Source organism: Bos indicus, chromosome 11 (assembly GCF_029378745.1).
Source record: "Bos indicus isolate NIAB-ARS_2022 breed Sahiwal x Tharparkar chromosome 11, NIAB-ARS_B.indTharparkar_mat_pri_1.0, whole genome shotgun sequence".
Taxonomy (NCBI): Eukaryota; Metazoa; Chordata; class Mammalia; order Artiodactyla; family Bovidae; genus Bos; species Bos indicus.
This window is the reverse complement of record NC_091770.1, coordinates 86,124,876-86,132,877: the sequence shown is the minus strand read 5'-3', so window position 1 is coordinate 86,132,877 and position 8,002 is coordinate 86,124,876. Positions and strand designations below refer to the sequence as shown.

At 47.0% G+C, this 8,002-nt stretch overlaps 1 long non-coding RNA gene across 1 annotated transcript in view; it reads right to left on the bottom strand.

Annotated features, from left to right (window-relative positions):
- Window positions 1-4,190: 4,190 nt before the first annotated feature.
- Window positions 4,191-8,002, bottom strand: part of LOC139185829 (uncharacterized) — a 45,908-nt gene continuing 42,096 nt past the window's right edge. The window contains exons 3-4 of the long non-coding RNA XR_011569397.1: window positions 5,167-5,346; window positions 4,191-4,545 (exon numbers count right to left, since the gene is read on the bottom strand). This is a non-coding gene — a long non-coding RNA (uncharacterized lncRNA). The remainder of the gene's footprint in view (window positions 4,546-5,166; window positions 5,347-8,002) is intronic.

Genomic DNA, 8,002 nt, shown 5'->3' with positions numbered 1-8,002 from the left:
CCTGTCGCCTCCGCCTTCAGCCCAAGACCAGCCTTATTTCCTGCCCAGGATGGTCCACTTTCCAGAATGACTGACAATGGAAACGTCCATTTCCTTCAGGGCTTTGGCACCATAACCTCAACAGAGAGTGATGTTGGTGTATTTGGGGAGATATGTTAAAATGGTAGATATGCACAGAGAAATGTCTGGAGAGCTATTTCCCTAAATTATAACAGCAGTGTCTCTGGCTTTTAGTGAGTTAACCATCTTCATTTTACTTTAGGATCATATTTGAATTTTTTTTTCCACAGTAACTGTGCATCATGTTTTCAGGAAAAGATTTTAGGCTTTGGTATCAGATCACATTTGGAAAATCAGATCATCATCTTCTCATCTATACAATGAGAAAAGTAGTATTTCAGAGGGCTTCCCTGGTGGCTCAGATGGTAAAGAATCTGCCTCCAATGGGGAAGACCTGGGTTCAGTCCCTGGGTTGGGAAGATCCCCTGGAGAAAGGAATGGCTACCTACTCCAGTACTTCAGAAGATTGTTCAGAAAAATTCAATACTGTTAATATTTCTATTTTTCTAACATTTTCATTACTTATAACTGACATGAATAATTTTATGTAAATACCTAGACATGATTATATTAAATATAAAGGGGGGTTCTCTTAAAGTGGAGTCCTTTATTTCCTTTTCCTTTGTTTTAACTTGTCCTTCCCACTTGGCTCAGCACTTCTCAAATCACAGCTCCTCTTCAAACCCAGGCATTGGCCCATCACACGCAACTATGTTGACAACCTGGAAGATGCCCTCTGTGTTTTTCTTCATGATTATACAATGATAAAATCATATTGATATGTACACTGGGCTTCCCTGGTGGCTCAAACAGTAAAGAATCCACTTGTAATGCAGGAGACCTGGGTTCAATTGCCGGGTTGGAAAGATCTCCTGGAGAAGGGAATGGCTACCCACTCTAGTATTCTTGCCTGGAGAATTCTGTAGCCTGGCGGGCTACAGTCCATGGGGTCGCAAAGAGTTGGACACAACTTAGCAACTTTCCCTTTCACTTTTCAAGTACACTTGAGTGAATATAAGTCCTTGTGTGAAAGATTTTTGGTCATTTGTAGAAAGAGATCATTGTTTAGTTTCTCAGTCGTGTCCGACTCTGCTACTCCATGGACTGTAGCCTGCCAGGCTCCTCTGTCCATGGGATTTCCCAGGCAAGAATACTATTTGCCATTTCCTACTCCAGGGGACCATATTACACACAATTTTATGCATCATTTTCTTACTCAACAATATGTTCTGGAAATCTACTCTAGGCATCTGGTGAAGGTCTCATTTTAATAGCTGCATAATTTTTTCATGATTTGGAAATAACATTTTATTCATCTGCTCCCATGTTTATTGATATTCATTTTGTTTCAGCTGCAGCACACACACACACATGCACACACACACCCTTGATGCAAAATCAATTTTATTTCTTTGCAGTAGATTTTCAGTCTGGGTGAAACAGCAATAGCAGAGCCAGTCAACAATATTTCTAATGTATGCTAAGTGTCTGTTATGTAGTTACTGCTCAATAAAATGATACCTGCTATTATTCTCATTATTAGCTGAGAAGTTGTATTTTGGAGAAGTTGAGTCATTTATTAGATCCCCATTTAGATAAATTACATTCCCTTTAAAGACACGGGTTATCTGCAATAACCAAACTAACGACTGTCCTCTCTCTGTTTATACAAAGTCAAAAGGAAATGGGACTTCACTGGAAAACTAAAATAGACATGAAAGTTGACCTCCTTGTTTCCTCTCTGGCATTTCAAATCCATTTCCTCAGTGAGGCAGGAACTCAGAAGCCCACGGAGTTCTCATAATTCGAGATTCTTGTTTTGTATTTTTAAAAATTGCTATCAACTTATTTGTATATCTGATTTGAAAGACAAAAGAGGGCTCACTAAAATGTGCTCCCTGTTGTGAAAAAGGAACCAATTTGTAGCCTTGGAGTGAGATTAATGAATAAGTTCCTGTGTCTGCAGCCCGGGCCGTGCCGTCTCCCCGCAGAAGCTCCCAGGGAAAAATCGGGTAATTTCTAGTTTGAAGTTTCTTGCTATGTTCAGCTACTCTCTATGAAAATTGAGGCAGCACCTTGTGAAGAGAGGGCAGTTGTGCAAAATGCAGACTTGGTAGATTCCGGACATGAGCGCTTCTAAGCCGTTTGGCCAAAAACGTCAACACATGACAAATTTCAAACTCCAGACTGAAATGGAATCTTGGAAGTTGGCTGAGGGCCAGGGGCTGGGCCCTGGACACAGACTGCGAGAGATTCTGGGAGAGAAAAGGCACTCGTACAGTTTTCATGAAACAGGAAATAGGTACCTCTGTTTGTCCATGGCTTTGTTCCTTTTTTGTCTGGACACCAGTGAGCCAAGGGAAACTGGGCGGCTAGTGTGGGCATCCTCAGATTGCCAGCCATCAAAGTGGGCTGAGCCTCCCAGATTCCAAGTCCACACCCATAAAAATGAGCTTCAGGCTCACAAGTCTCTCTCAGTCATCGTTTCTGCTCTTCTTATCCTATCTTGTCTAACATTTCAGTGAGGGACTGACTTCTGACTTTCTGAGTTTTGAAAACATTTCGGTTTCATGAAAGGAAACCCTTGGACAGAATTCTGCTCTCTGCTTCAACTCTCATTGCATCCTAATTTAGTTTTCGTTTATACGTATATATTTTCTCACCATGACTCAACTCTAGTCGTAAAGTTCTATGCATCTAGCCCCACTTCCTGCCGATCCCCAACAGACCCATGCTGTCCCCTTGGAAGGGGTCCTGGGAGTTAGAAGGATTGGGTCACAGAACCCGATTCAGAACTGGAAGAAGGAAAAACTGATTCACATTTACACGCTTCCCTAGCCTGTTCTGCATCCATTTGGCCTCAGTCTTTAAAAGGCCCTAACTGAACTGAACTGAAAGTTGCTCAGTCGTGTCTGACTCTTTGCGACCCCATGGACTGCAGCCCCCCAGGCTCCTCTGTCCATGGCAAGAATACTGGAGTGGGTTGCCATTCCTTTCTCCAAAAGCCTCTAAGGCCCTGCCCTTACCTAGTCCCTGCAAAGCCAGTCCGGAAATCAGTGTTCTTTCGGGACCAGGATAACAAGTCTGAATCCCTGTTTGTAAGAAGCTCACTCTCTGCATTTAGAGACCCACATGCTCAGAGGAGAAATGACTCAGTTCAGAGTTTGTGAGTTTCCAGCCAGTTGCAGGGGGAGGAGTTAGGGACATGGGAATTCAGAGGATGGTATGTACCTGGGGACAGGGAGGCTGGGTGGAGAGGACCAGGACCAAGGCCTCCCTTGGCAAATGGAGAAAGGAAGGAAGGCAGCAGGTACTAAGCCTCCTAGTGTGCCAGAGTTCGTGTCAGAGCTTTAGTGGTTGTCTCTGGTAATTCCCAGGACTGGGGTTGGAAGAGAAGAGGAAAGACAGCATTTCCAGCCAGGATACGGTGCAGTTAACCTGAGTGCACATTTAAGACATTAATGACAGCCTGGTCTGAGCTTTGGCCGAATCTGTTCAAGTTGGACATTTGTCTAGACAAATTGAGCTTCTCTGCCAGCGCTGAAACAGCCACGATCTACATATCCTACATAGATAAGGAGCAAGTTTAATTGGCTTACTCCACGGTCACGATGAATTCTTTGAGTGCCCACAAGGCTTTGGGGACCATGTAAATTATGAGATGTTGATATGTAAATTCAGAGGGTATATTGTTTTTGTTGTTGTTTAGTCACTCAACTGTGTCCAATTCTTTGCAACCCCGGGGACTGTAGCCTTCGAGGCTCCTCTGTCCATGGGATTTCCCAGGCAAGAACACTGGAGTGGGTTACTATTTCTTTCTCCAGGGGATCTTCCTGACCCAGGGATTGAACCTGCGTCTCCTGCATCAGCAGGCAGATTCTTTACCCCTGTGCCACCAGGGAAGCCCTTTTGAGATGGGCAGAGACAGTTGTGAATCCGGGGATCGGCTGGAAGACCTTGGCCTTACTTTGCAGCCGGATGCTCAATGGTTTCAGTATGAGAAAGATTATGGGAACTTTTACGGCCTTATTGAAGAGTCCCACCCAAAATATCTTTTCTCATCTCATATCTAGAAAGAAGAGTGGTGAAGAATGACAAAGGAAAGAATTTTAAAAATCAAACAATGTGTAAGTTGTTAATATCTGTGTTTATTCTGGCAGTTTGTTCAATAAGTGTTTTCATGAATGCCTCTTAAGCTCTATGACAGTCATGGTGTCCAAAGTAAAGTTCTGGTTCCTGTGTTTACAGTCTAACTGGAAAGGCAGATGTTAAAAAAAAAAAAAGCAACACACAAAGAAACATGTGATTACAAAGTCATTAGGTATATAATGATGTATAAGATCCAGGTGCTGTGGGAGAGAAGAAACACGGAAGGTATCTCAGAGGAGCTGACATTTGTGAAGAAACCTAGGTGATGAGAGGATCCAGATGGGTAGAAGGTGCAGCTAGAAGCACTTGGACCAGCCATGTAGCTCAGCTGAACTCCTGAAATGGAGATAACAAGGATGTGTCATCCCAAGTTGTCATGGAGACCATTTAATTCCTATAGGTCACCTGGTCTGGTGCCGAGTGTGTATCCGTGACACTGAACAAATGTTGACTGAATCTGAGCCAAAAGTCCCTCCTAGTCCTCACATTCCAGGGTTCCGAGTTTCTCTCTGACTTTGACCCAGGGAGCCCCGCCCTTGATGTTAGGGCTTGATGTAGTTTCTGGTTACCTGCACAAGTAGGGAAGAGCCGGGAGCACGACCTTTTAGGGATCCACAGCCATGACTTCCCTGTGATGTTCGTCGGTGCCTTGAGTCAGCTTCCTCGGGCAGCAGGGAGGGCATGCACTGCTTCTCCCTGGAAAGAATGCTGCCTGCTCTTTCTCACCCACTAATGACAGTGACCACAGTCCTGAACTGGAGACAGTGGATATTTGGAAATCCTTCAATAGAGTCCACCCTCTCTTTACGGTTACAAAGTGTACATATGCATTGTCGTGTATCAGCTAGACATCATATATGACTTGAGCCAGGCAGGCAGATACCAAACCATGCTAAAGTGAAAGTGAAGTTGCTCAGTTGTGTCCGACTCTTTGCGACCCCATGAACTGTAGCTTACCATGCTCCTCTGTCCGTGGGATTTTCCAGGCAAGAATACCGGAGTGGGTTGCCATTGCCTTCTCCAGGAGATCTTCCCGACCCAGGGATTGAACCTGGGTCTCCCGCCTTGTAGGCAGACACTTTATCGTCTGAGCCACCAGGGACGTCAAACCATGCTATGTCACAGACGAAGCAGACCCTGGGAGGGAAAATGACATGCTGAGGGTCATGCAGATAACTAGTGGCCCGGGCCTGGGTCTTCTACCACCGGTCCGGTTCTCCCTCCACTGTGGCCCCCTGTGTTTCTGCCCAGAGCAGGCTCCAGGAGAGAACAGGGTGGATGGGTGTGCCCTTGTACTCTGCCCTTTGTTCACTTTCAAGTGCAAACATCTATTGCTTGTTGTCCGCTGCCAGGCCCTGCGCTCGGCCCCACGGAGGCATCAGCCTCTTCGACGGTGGTGTTTGAAGGCTCAGGATGGCAGGGGGATGTCCCAGAGGAAGGAGGGGATCTCCCCCCACTCTGGAGGCTGTTCCTGCATCCCAGTCATTCCTGGTCTGAAGGCAGTGCCAGCCATGAGGTAATGCAGTTAACCTTTGAAACCGAATCTGATCCGCAGCCGCCCTAAGGTGTCTGGGCCTCCCTCTGCCAAGGGATCAAGCCTACTGCGGGCTCACCTTCCTCCTTCATAAGCCTGAACTTCCAGAACCAGGGGCAGAGTCCCTGGTCTGTCCTCAGACCAGTTGTGGGTGAAGCTTTTCCTCCAGGTTTCCCTGCTCTCATCCATGGGGTTATTTCTTACTCACCTCCTCCATTCCTGGCTGGGTGCAGAGTGTCTGTCACCCCATGAAGGCTGCTCCCTAAAATGCCCAGCATCCCACCCAGGAGACTGTTTCAGGGATCCCACAGCTCGATCTGGCAGATGGGCCCCAGTGCCAGCCCCTGTAACGGCGGACTTTTGTAAACTTTTAGGCCCATGTTCAAGCCCTGGGTCTTACAGCCTTTGGCATGCTGTTCTCCATGTTTGGAATGTCCTTCCTCCTCTGGCCAGTCTTCCTCCAGCTTCGACCCCACTTGGGCTGTCCCCTCCTTGACCTAACCTGCATGTGTACCTTGCACTGACTGCTAGAGCCCTAGAGACTTTAGTAATGAACTCATCTGTGTTTAAAAGCCCTTTGGACTGTGCCTCATTCTCCATTGCATTCGCAGTACCTAGCCCCGTGCTGGGCACATAGCAGGCCATCACAGTACCTAATGAATGAAGAAGACTCATTTAACCTTCTACACCCTCAGCCATATTTGCACCCAGAACTCCGCAGCGCCCCCTGGCCTTGCGCTGAGGGGAATCTGCCTGCTGAATCAGATTCAGAGTCTCTGTGGCTTTCACCTTTCCTGGAATTCTACTGTCTACAGTCTGTCCTCTCCTTGACACATTTGATGCTTCAGTTCAAGAAAGCTGTGCATTTCTGGATTTCTACTGCTGGCTTCCTGTCTCTCACCCTGCCGGTCAACACCATGATGTGTAAAAGGGTGTTTGGAAGTATTCGTACATTCCACGGGCGTGTGTGTCCAGGTAGGGGTCGGGAGGCATCTGGAGTCCCAGCCTCTGGGAGGTTAACCCATGAGGGTTTGGTGATGGCCACCCATACTCCTTCCTGCCGCTTGGGGATTTCAAAGATGAATTTATCCTTGCTCTCTAAAAGCTTAACTTGAGGGTCTGGGGATAGAAGAGAGAACTAACACAAAGGGTAATTCAAGAATGAACACAGGGACTTCCCTGGTGGTCTAATGGCTGAGACTCCAAGGTTCCAATGCAGGGACCCAGGTTCAATCCCTGGTCAGGGAACTAAGATCCCACATGTCCACATGCCGCAACTAAAGATGCTCCGTACTGCTCTGAGTACCACAACTGAGACCCAGCGCATCCAAATAATAAATAGAAGCAAATATTTTTCTATAATGACCTTGCAATTTGTGAACTAGGACATTGTATTGGCAACAACATTGAAATAAGTCAGCTACCTTATATATTGGAGAGTAGAAGCTTCTGGGACTGAGCTGTGAAACCAGACCTGGCCAAGGAATGACCTAATTCCTTACAAAGATGCCGCTTTGTGGGGGCCTCATCTAAAGAGTAGGAGAAGGCAATGGCACCCCACTCCAGTACTCTTGCCTGGAAAATCCCATGGATGGAGGAGCCTGGTAGGCTGTAGTCCATGGGGTCGCTGGGAGTCGGACACGACTGGGAGACTTAGCAGCAGCAGCATTTAAAGAGTGCCTGTGTGCTTCCCTCCCAGTCCAGACCCTCTCGAGTTCTCTTCCTCTCTAAGACCCACACACAGCAGAGCCCGAAGGGACAGGGCCCCCAGCAATGCTGAGAACACCTGTGTCTAATTCAGTCTGTGACTCAGAAATCCCATTCCTGAAATAGGCAGCCCCGGCACACACAACCGTGTGTCCGCCTCTGCGACCTCTTAACAACAAACCCGAACTTCCGACCCTGTTTTCTGTGATTGGAAGGAAGCAAAGCAGTGGCCCTGGGAGCAGCTGTTCCCAGCCTGAACTTCACACCTAAATGATGTCAGTCGGTACAAATCAACACGCCAATTATTAGGTGAGAAACAAACCGAAGAAATACAGCTCATTAGGATCGAGAGTGTCTGAGGGCCGTGTGTGTGTGTTTAGTTTGTCCGTATTCTGGAAAATTTTTATTTGCCGAGGTTCCGCCTTTACTTTCTCAAACCGAAAAAGGTCATGACCTTGAGCTTCCAGTCAGCCAGGAGGACTTGACAACCGCCCAGCCAGGGGTGGACCTGCCTGGAGGGATCTCCTTTTTACAACTGGGTTTCACCAGGGC